The 10,723-nt window shown below is 32.3% G+C and overlaps 1 protein-coding gene across 1 annotated transcript in view; it reads right to left on the reverse strand.

Moving 5' to 3' along the window:
* Positions 1-9,847, reverse strand: part of LOC108742135 — a 68,786-nt gene extending 58,939 nt beyond the window's left edge. Inside the window, exon 1 of the mRNA XM_018477193.2 lies at positions 9,525-9,847. The gene's annotated coding sequence lies outside the window, so the exon portion shown is untranslated. The remainder of the gene's footprint in view (positions 1-9,524) is intronic.
* Between the last annotated feature and the right edge of the window lie 876 nt (positions 9,848-10,723).

Here is a 10,723-nt window from a genome sequence, read left to right on the forward strand (position 1 = left end):
AACAACAACATATATTTACAACTTAACAACAACTGGCGTAACGAAAGGAGAAGAGAAGAGACTTGTTCTGCTGAAGGCGTAAGACGAACTGATTTGGTATTTTATGAAAAATGAAAAACTGTTCTACAAGGAAGGAATAGAGAGGGTAGTAGATACGAGTAGGGAAGCATTAAAATATGGAAACTTTAAGATTAGAAATACCAAGAAATTGATGGCCGGTCAACCACCGAAGAAACCGATTGTAAAAATGTAATTAGGAAGGAATGAAAGGTACAGACGTCATGCGGTTAGTACACAAAAGATGAAATGTTACAGGGATTATAGGAAAGTACAGTAATAGAGTTATTTAAATAGATAAGCAAGATACAATAGATTATTTACAAAAGGAAGGAATTTTTATAGACCCTAATCGAAAATAGAAAAGAAATATTTTAGAAAGGTATTTACAATATGTACACATAAAGAAAAACTTTTAAAATATGTGGTGGATACCGCCACAATGCAATGTTTAAATGGAACGTATATTATTTGTGGTCAGATTTACTTGAAACCTGGTCCTAATGGTCTCTTATTTAATTTCTGAAAGATCTATCTCGACATTTTAAAAAAATTCAACCTCCAAAGGGGTGGGGGTAAAAAGGTGTTGCAATTTTTGTTTGGGACACACTTGATTTGTGGTTGAATTTACTTGAAACTTGATATATATGCTGTTTGATATTATTAATTAAATGAAAAGAGGTTGCAATGTTTCCATGGGGTATATTTTATTTGTACTCGGATTTATTCGAAGGTTGCTCATTGTTGAAATTAATCAAGTACATGTTTGGCAATTTTTAAAAATCAACCCTTAAGGATGAAATGTTGTTGCTACGTTTGTATTTGAAATCGAAGATTTCGACATTACATAAAATTAAAACGTTGTAAGGGTGAATTGGGAGTTAAAAGATTTTATGGAGAAACAACATTAATTTCGGCGAGCGAAGCCGCGAGGAAAAGCTAGTCACTACATACTATAAAACAAAGTCGCTTTCCCGCTGTCTGTCCCTATGTACGCCTAAATCTTTAAAACTACGCAACGGATTTTGATCAATTTTTCTTTTAAAAGATAGAGTGATTCAAGAGGAAGGTTTATATGTATAATACATGCATAATATAGTAGAGAAACACTGATAATTTTAGAGGTTTCTAATGGGATGTCGTAAATAAACACACTTTTTGCGCTTACATTGCAAACGCTGGCTGAATCTTACGAGATAGATCAAAATAATGTACTACAATATTGTAGATCTTAAAAGGGTCTACAAAAAAGTCCGCATGGTATATGTCTATCTCTTCAGGATAACCCACAATAACCATTTTTTATCCTTTACTTTTTACGAGAAATAATGGCTTATTTACGAAGAAATTTTAAGCAATACAGCATTAATCCTTATCCAATTAAGTACTTTTAAATACATTGTGCATTTAATATAGATCAATATTACCCTTTACAGCAAGTAATTTAATTGTATATTTTCGAAGAATTACAGACTTAAAATGCAGGGACATAGCGGTTGCGGCGGTACCGGCCGGGAGGCCGGTTTGTACTGTCTAATGACAAAAAAACTGAATGTTGTATATTTAAAGACATTCTGTCGTATATTTAGTATGTTCAGGGGGTATCTTTTGAAGATTTCTCCTTTTCGATAATAATCTAAACAAAACAAAAATATATTTAGTATCAGCATTGCACCCTTGCGAAGCTGGGGCGGGTCACTAGTTATCAATAATTCTGAAAAAAACAAAAGAGTAAACCGCAACTAACTATTTTTCTTTTTCAATAACTTCTGAACAGTTAAAAATATGTTCATTAATTATTTCTCCTAGTAGTAATTTTATATGCAAAACAAGTACTATTGATTAAAAAGATCCTTCGATCCAATCATGGCAGTCTTAAATACGCACTTTTGCAACTGCTAATGAGGTCAGAGGTGCAAGTTTGTAGTTTCATCTTCATCACATCTCAACAAAATAGACATTGGAGTAGCACACTGTTTATTTTTCAAAGAGACATTTGAAGGTCTCGGTTAATGTATAAACGGTCACCTAAAGAATAGAAGAAGGTCTTTCGTAACTATTTTGACAAAGTTAACGTTCCCTTAACTCCTTCAATCAGCGAAGAGCGCAAAAACTTGTAGAAAATAAGGCCAAGAGCTAACCGATTGGTGGCAGTTAATGAAATTCATTACTGTACCGTAACGAATTACAGACAAGTCAATGATTAAGTATGTTCCTACATATGTATGTGTGTATATCAATCAGTGCAGGAAAAAAATACCAATCAAACTTAACAATCGACTATATACCAACCTACAAGAACGATATGAAGTTCAAGTACACGTACAAGTACATATTTTACTTTCCTTAGTGGCAAGGTGAGTAAATTAATGGATTTCATGCAAAAGAAATTGAAAGCTTATCGTATCTGAAAATTATGTATTTATTACACATATTATCGATAATTACTTCTATAGTTAATCAGAAATGGGTAGGTTTCAAAGACTCTAAGTAGATAAAATTTAATCAGAATTATTTCTCAAATAACTATCCATCTTTTTATAAGCGATCTAAAACTTTAAAGAGGTTCAGGAGTTACGTTAGCTTTGCACAAAAAATAATAAATAACTAATTGCACGAGATACATCTACAAAATTTTATTTGATGAATTTATTAAAAATTAGTAGTGAAACAAAATAGCCGCAAAACATTATAAATCATATGGAAAATAAAAAACTTTTAAGAAGGCATAATTTTTAGCAGTTTTAACTTTGTCGTTTTTGTTTGGATTTTAATATAAAGCTTCTATTTTGTTTCACTGCTAATTTTTAAAGTGAACTTTTTTATCAACGGTAGGACGGAAATTTACTAAGGTATAAAATCGAAAAGTGTAACGTCACGCGATACAGCGTCACGCGCCACCTGTGACCCCTGGTGGATATGTCCAAAAGAATTAATTTTAAGAGTCTTCAGAAGCTAACGTGTTAGTAGTAACCGATAATTCGAAAATTGCAATTACGACAAATCGTCAGCAGATCGCCCGTACGCTGTGCTTTATATATATATATATATATATATATATATATATATATATATATATACACATACGAGAANAAAATCTTATAGAATAATAAAGCGCCATGTACAGATGGGATACAGGGGGAAATTCTAATACATGCAGGACAAGAGGTTAAAGATCGTCTGTTTAAGCTAGTTGGTCACATTTACGAGACGGGGAAAGTCCCAGAGGATTATAAACGGAACGTGGTAGCAACCATACCTAAAAAGAGGGGCACGAATAGGTGCGAGACATTTGGAACAATTAGCTTAACTTCCCATGCGCTAAAAATCTGAACTAGAATTATGCAGAGGAAGATGGAAAAGAAGGCGGAAAAACTATTAGAAGAAAATCAATTTGAACAGGGGAACGCAGGAGGTCATTCTATCTTTACGGCTAACAACAGAAAAAACAATTTAAAAAGGAAAGGGTGCATATATAGGATTTGTATATTTAGAAAAGGCTTTTGACAATGTTAAATGGAACAAGATAATAAATATATTTAAAAATATAGGGATGATTTACAGCGAAAGGAGAAAGATACGCAATTTGTATAAAGAGCAACAGGCAGTTGTAGAGCTGGGCCTAGAGAAGTACATATTAAGAAGAGAGTCAGATAAAAATGTACGCTGTCACCACTGCTTTTTTATCTATACATCGAAGACGCGATCAACATCATTAAAGACAATACAACTGTAGAGACAGATATACAAGGGCAAAATATTAAGTAGTATGCTTAGATTTGGAGATGACAGAGCAGTATTAGAATCTAGCAAGGAGGAGTTAGAAATAGCTTTAAATAATATGGAAAAAAGACTGATTTTAGGTATCTAAGAAGTCAAATAAGTCAGGACGGAAGAAGTAGTAGGGATATAAAGCAAAGGATAGCACAGGGTCGAATCGCCTTCAATAAAAAGAAGTCATTTCTATGTTCCCGAACGGTTAATTTAGAAATTCGTAAAAGGTTGTTACAGGTGTATGTTTGGAGAGCGACGCTATACGGGTGCGAAACGTGGACAGTGGACACGGCGGAAAAGAAAAGGTTAGAGGCGTTCGAAATGTGGTGTTCCTGGCGAATTGTGAGAATACCGGGGATACAGAAGGTCAGAAATGAAGAGATATTAGAAAGAATAGGAGAACAGAGGACTCTATGGAAGTCAATAAGAAATAGGCGAGATAGGTTAGTGGGACACCTTCTCAGGCATGAAGGTTTAGTCAGAAGCATATTAGAGGCAGAAACAGGAGTTAGGAGGGGTAGAGGTAGACCTAGGTTAGATTACTGTTCGCAAATAGTTAAGGATGTGGGTTGTTCTAATTTTGGGGAAATACGAAGATTAACTCAGAGTAGGATATGATGCTGATGCGTTTGTGTTTATTTGTTTTGATTTGTAATTTGTGTTGCTCTTTATACAAATTAAGTATTTCTCTTCTATCTTTCTAACTTATCCAACATTTTTAAGTATATTTAACATCTTGTCCCATTTAACGTTATCAAAAGCTGTTTCTAAATCTACAAATCATATCTACGCCCTTTTTTCTATCGTTTTCTCTATTGTTACTCGTAAAGCTAGAATGACCTCCCGCGTTCGTCTATTTCTTCTAAACCCAAATTGATCTTCCCCTAATAGTTCTTCCGCCCTTTTTTCCATCCTCCTTTGTACAATTCTAGTTAAGATTTTTGACGTATGAGAACTTAAGCTAATTGTTCTAAATTTCTCACACCTATCCGCGCCTCTCTTTTTAGGTATGGTTACAACTTTGTTCCGTTTATAATCCTTTGGGACTTTCCCCGTCTAGTAAATGTGACTAACTAGCTTAACTCTACTAGGAAATGTAAAAATGAATAAATACAGCAGCAATTTATCTTTGAGGTAATTAATATCAAAATATCTGTTTTGGTTTAACAAAACACAACAATAGCGTTTTTACATTTTATGATTTCTAACAGGCGTTGCTTATGTTCATGATTTAATGTACCCTGAGAATTTTAAATTTTATAGTCCCTAAATGTACAGATTGAGTTCTTTTTTAAATCAATTTTCAGTGTGCTTGTTCGAAACCGTTCGTTAGAATTTTTTAGAGCACGAAATAAATTTTAAAGTTAGTATGGTTCCATAGATTCCATTTCCGTTTCGATCGGAAGTACGTTAGTAATTTGTAATTTTTTATTTGGAATGACCCAATTTACTTCATTTTGTTGTAACCTTAACTATAACATTTACAGGGATTAAGTATCACTAATGCTAATGTTTAATAAGTTTTCATCAATTCAAGGTGAAAATTTTAGTAAAAGCATCTGTGAATAAAAGACGGTGAGTGATCCAGAACAAAAAAAATTGAAACATTATTTTTTTAATGAAAGAAATTTGCATTTTTGTGTTAGTTTTTGTAAGTTACGGCAAATAATTAATCTTCTGGGAGGTTTGATTCATCCGTGTCTGTGGGGTATTCATGAATTTTTACTAAAATATAAAATACCTTCAGAAATAATAATACATATCAGATTATCAAGTGGGAGGGATTCCTGGACAGTTTCAAACAAAAAAGATTAATTTAATTATGAAAACAAAGAGCTTCTTTTTTCCACAGAAAACTATATTGAATCACTAATTTCGCATGAAGACGATAACAGAGTAAGAGGTACCATACTTAAACTAATATGTTATTCGCACATAACGCAAAAGTTAGTCATATCCACCTTGAAAATAAAAAGTTGTGGGAAAATACCTAATCATATTATTGGTGACTATTTGTTTTATCTGAATCACAGTGAAACTCTTTGATAATTGATCTTCTAATATAAAAAAATCAGAAAGAGTCATGTTAGAGCACTTGTAGATTCATATTTAAAGTTTAAATAGTAAAAGTAACAACAAATACGCTATCTTCGATTTAAGTTCCAGAAGTCTTCAAGACTTTCTTGATGTTTTAAATTCACGTTTCCCTTCAGTTAAATTTACTGTAGAAATGGAAAAAGATGGCAAATTACCATTTTTAGATACGTTGGTTATAAGAAATGGGAATTCTTTAGAATTCGACATCTACAGAAAACCCACTAATACCTCTAGATATATACCCAACGATTCTAATCATTGTGTTCAACATAAAATGCGTAGTTTTAACTTCCTTGTACACAGATTAATTAGCTTCCCTCTTAGTGAAAATAGATATAATAAGGAACTCTGTACAATTAAGAAAATTGCAAAAGACAATGGTTACAATTGTAACATTATTGATAGTAAAAAATATATTGGACAAACTAGACGTTCTATCAAAACCAGATTTAAAGAACATCTAGCTCATGCTAGGTTTGGTAGAGAAGAAAAATCTAGTGTTGCCCAACATATTCTTACTGATGGACATAATATTAATATTAATAACCTTAAGTTAGTTAAAGAAGTTAGGAATAATCGTTTACTAGACAGTTTTGAAAGTTTATACATTTATAAAAATAAACAAATTGTTCTTAACAATGACAACGGTCCTATCCCTGGATCTCCGCTATTTAGTTTAGTTTAATTACGTTTATGATGATGATGTTAAGGTCCATTGAACATCTACCTTGTTGGCTTCGGGTCATGTTCACTGAACCTTAACAACTATCAGTATAAATTAGGATTAGTTCTCATTTAGGTTTAGTTTACTTCAGTCCCTGAAGAAGGTAACTTTGTTACCGAAAAGTGCTTCGGACAACTACAGTGTCGTGTTTTGGCGTTGGGGTTTTGAGCTATTCTGTTTGTTCTACAACAACCGCCAAAGTTTTTCCATTCTTCATAAATACAATATAAACAAAGTTATTCATTTAGTAGATCTCGTATACCTGTGATACAAGTATCATTCTAAAAGCATATCTTAACTAGTTATGGTTTTGAAGAATATACTAAAAGCTCAAATCCAACGCCAAAAAACATGACACTGTTCTCTTGAGTCCCTGAAAATCTATTTCTTTTGGCTAACCCATCCACGCTAGTCAAAACGACATCCCGTTTGTGCAACACTTTAAAGTGAAACATAATGTTCATAGTTATCTATTTAAAATATCTCTTTAAAGTAAGTGTCTCGAAAAAATAAGAAGAAGATTTATTTATGTCCTTTTAATAATTCAATATAAAACAAAACTAAAATTAAAGGGGACAAGTTTAGGTAAAAATAAATTTTGCAGGAAGAAGATACCATGCAAAACAGTGAGACATTCGAAACCTTATTTAAATAGGTAAATGTTTTATTTTTGTAAGTAATTAACATGGAAGATTACGGTTATGTTCCTATATTTTTAAAAATTTTTGTTGTAGGGGTAGATAAAGGATTCATAAGTGGTAAATTTTAAAATTTACATTTTTGTTAAAATCGCTTTGCGTTCTGAAAAAGTGAGTATTTCACGAGAACATCAACAGTTAGCTATAGGAAGGTATAATAGTATTCGATAGAAGATTAAATTATTTAAAGTAAACAAGTTATTGTCATTTAAAATTTATTTCATAATAATTTTTGGACACCCTGTATAGATTAGTTAATTTTTCACAATAGCCGTACAAAACTTAATCAATTAGTAGGCTTCAATTTAAATTTCGTTTTAAAAGCGAATTTAAAAGTTAAAATTGTTACTACATTTTCACAATTCTTAAGGTTTAGGTGAGATAAACCTTAATGAAACTCGCTGCTATTTTTATTATAGAATCCAAAAACGTAAAAATATATAGGGTGTTCCATTAAAAAAAACACTGATACGTTTTGTATTTTTTGGACACCTTGTAGATTATGAATCTTTCGTATCGAATAACGTGAATAACCCTGTATAAAGACTATAAAACAATTAAAAATTACAAAAATTCAACGCAGAACAGAAGAAATATTCATTTCACAATAATTTCTTTCTTTTTCGCATTTTCCAAATTAAAATGTCACTACATGATGTACAGCTACTTAAGGTTGAAAAAAATCGAATTTTACATCTTTATATCCCCCTGAATTTTCTTTTAAGCATTTTAAAGCAATATTCATAAGATACCTAGCTACAACACTAAATAAATACATTCTTTAACAGTTTTGTAGCCCACTAGGAATGTTTCTAGTTTTATAATTTCGGACTATTCATCCATCTGTCTGTGTACACGTAGCAATCTTCCAATACTCATTAGATTCAGACACAAGTTATATTATACACTTGGACGTTGATGATCCAAAAACAGAAGTGATGAGATTTTTAGAAAAGTATTTTTTTGGACTCCCTCGCATTGTGCGCCTACTCAAATGTTTTTTCACTTATTCCACTGATCGAGAGGAAGATGCTTTTATCTCTTTAATATCAATATTTAAGATCAACAAAAAATGTGTTAGAACCTTCAGGTTTTAACCCTCTTGTCATGAAATATTTACACCACAGTCCAGACTAAACTGTCTATACAAATTTCAAAATATCCAAAAAGTTCATGAATGTACCTACCCTCTAATTTGTTAAATACCTCGGTATACGTCTGCTTTGGAATTGCATCCAATTCCAAATACGTTTAGACATGACAAATTTTGTTCAATATGCGACTTCTGTGGGTTAAGCAGAGTCTAAATTTTAGTAATCTATAATAAACTCTCATTTTTTATTTACGTGTTTAAACATTACTTAAACTATTTTATCACAATAGCAGTTTTTCTTTTACATGAGTCGTCGTCGACGTTGTGTGTTGGTAATTACAACAATGTGTTTTTTGTTCTTAGACCTGATAGGCTAATTAGAAACATATTACATATAGAAACAGAAGTTAAGACGGACAGAGGTAGATTTAGATTAGTTTACTGTTCGCAAATAGTTAGAAATGTACTTGTGTTGCTCTAGTTTTCGAGAAATGTGAAGATAGAAAAAAGTGAAGGTGTATGTTCGACCAATCTTCAGGTTGAAGATATTACAATGATGATGATGATGTTCATAATGATGATCATGATGATGATGTTGATGACGACCCTTCTTTCTATCTTCACATTTCTCGAAAACTAAAGCAGTTTAAGTAAACCTCTAACTATTTGCAAACAATAAACTAATCTAAATCTACCTCTATCCGTCTTAACTCTTGTTTCTACATGTAAAATGTCTCTAATTAGCCCATCAGGTCTAAAAACAAAAAACACATTGTTGTAGTTACCAACACCAACGTTTCGCCTTTTGGTACAAGGTTCTTTCAAGGTTAATTGTAAGTCACTGATTGTTTATACGGGGATGGCCTGGGTTATCAGACTGATAAACAATAAAAACAGCACAATTTTGTGAGTCACTTAGAATGTATCTTAAAAAAACTTGTACCAAAACACGAAACCTACTTTGTCTCAGTGGTTATAAATAAAATGTTTTTTGCTCCCATGTTTTCCGGAAAATTTGTACTTTTTATTATTGTATTCTTATGTGGAACAGTGTAAGAAAACAGATCATTCGTGGACTTACCGATTTCTGACAGCACGTATGTAGGAGGTAAAGAACAAAGCGCAGTTCACCGCATCTTCTGTTAATCCAATTTGAATCAATGTCCAGGTATTGAACCGGATGAATTATTACCACTGCCAATAATATATTTCTACCCAAGAATTGTTGTGTGATATTTTACTGGGTAGATACGGTATGCGCACGTGCCGTTATCGTTTTATCCTCGTTATTTCATGTAGATGAGAGGCGAGGACCAAATTAATACTAACAACGCGACGACGCCGTACCTTCGGCCGGTAGTGCAAGCATTTGGATACGACGTCTTTGGTGTCGCGGCGCCAGTTAAAGCAGCGCGTCGAAGTCGATAGTTTTGCAAGCTTTCGACGTCATGAGATATTTTTAGGACAAAAAATCGTGTTTATTTGCACACAGGAAGCGCAATCTCGTACGTGCTAATAGAAAAATTACCAAAAATGTTATGTACAGTTAATAAAATAGTTTTGTTTATACAGTTTTCATTTCCTGTTTCTATAAAGGCGCAGAAAATTAGTAGCAAGAAATTTAAACAATAATATTTATAGAATTAAGTATCTAAACAAAAATCAGTGCAGAAGAATTTCTGCCCACTAGATGTGGTTTTATGGTAGAACTAGATGTTTGAACGCGAAGAAGGCCTACTTTTACGGGTCAAATGCGTATAGTTAATTTTTATTTACCTTAAAAAATTATGTGACAGACTTATTCGGTGATGCGGAATTCCCTCCCGCAGGTAGTTTTGATTAAAATATAGATAGTCGAATTCCCTCCCGGGTACTAGCCGAGTTCCCTCTCGTTCATATCAGTTCCGATAATAATTAAGTTAACGACTACTTACCGATTTTATTTATCGAAAATAAATATATATTTATAGTGCACTTCAGTACTCCAGTAAATTAAAGATAAAATAATTTCAGAAAGAAAACATATATCTGTTATGAAATGTTTATTTATTTAATTTTAAAATGGTTTCCCACTACCTTAACAAATTCAATGTTTGGAAATTCGTGTGCGTCTAGCTTTTTGATGCAATCATCTAGAAAAACTTTATTAGTTTTAGTTTGTCTTGTTTTTGACCAGCAGAATGGTAGTCTGATAAAATTATTATTGTTATTGTGATGTCTATAATATATGAATAATATTAAGATTAATATGTGATGTGAGGCTGTATTATTTAAACAACT

The sequence above is a fragment of the Agrilus planipennis genome, unplaced genomic scaffold, assembly GCF_000699045.2.
Source record: "Agrilus planipennis isolate EAB-ADULT unplaced genomic scaffold, Apla_2.0 scaffold306, whole genome shotgun sequence".
Lineage (NCBI taxonomy): Eukaryota > Metazoa > Arthropoda > Insecta > Coleoptera > Buprestidae > Agrilus > Agrilus planipennis.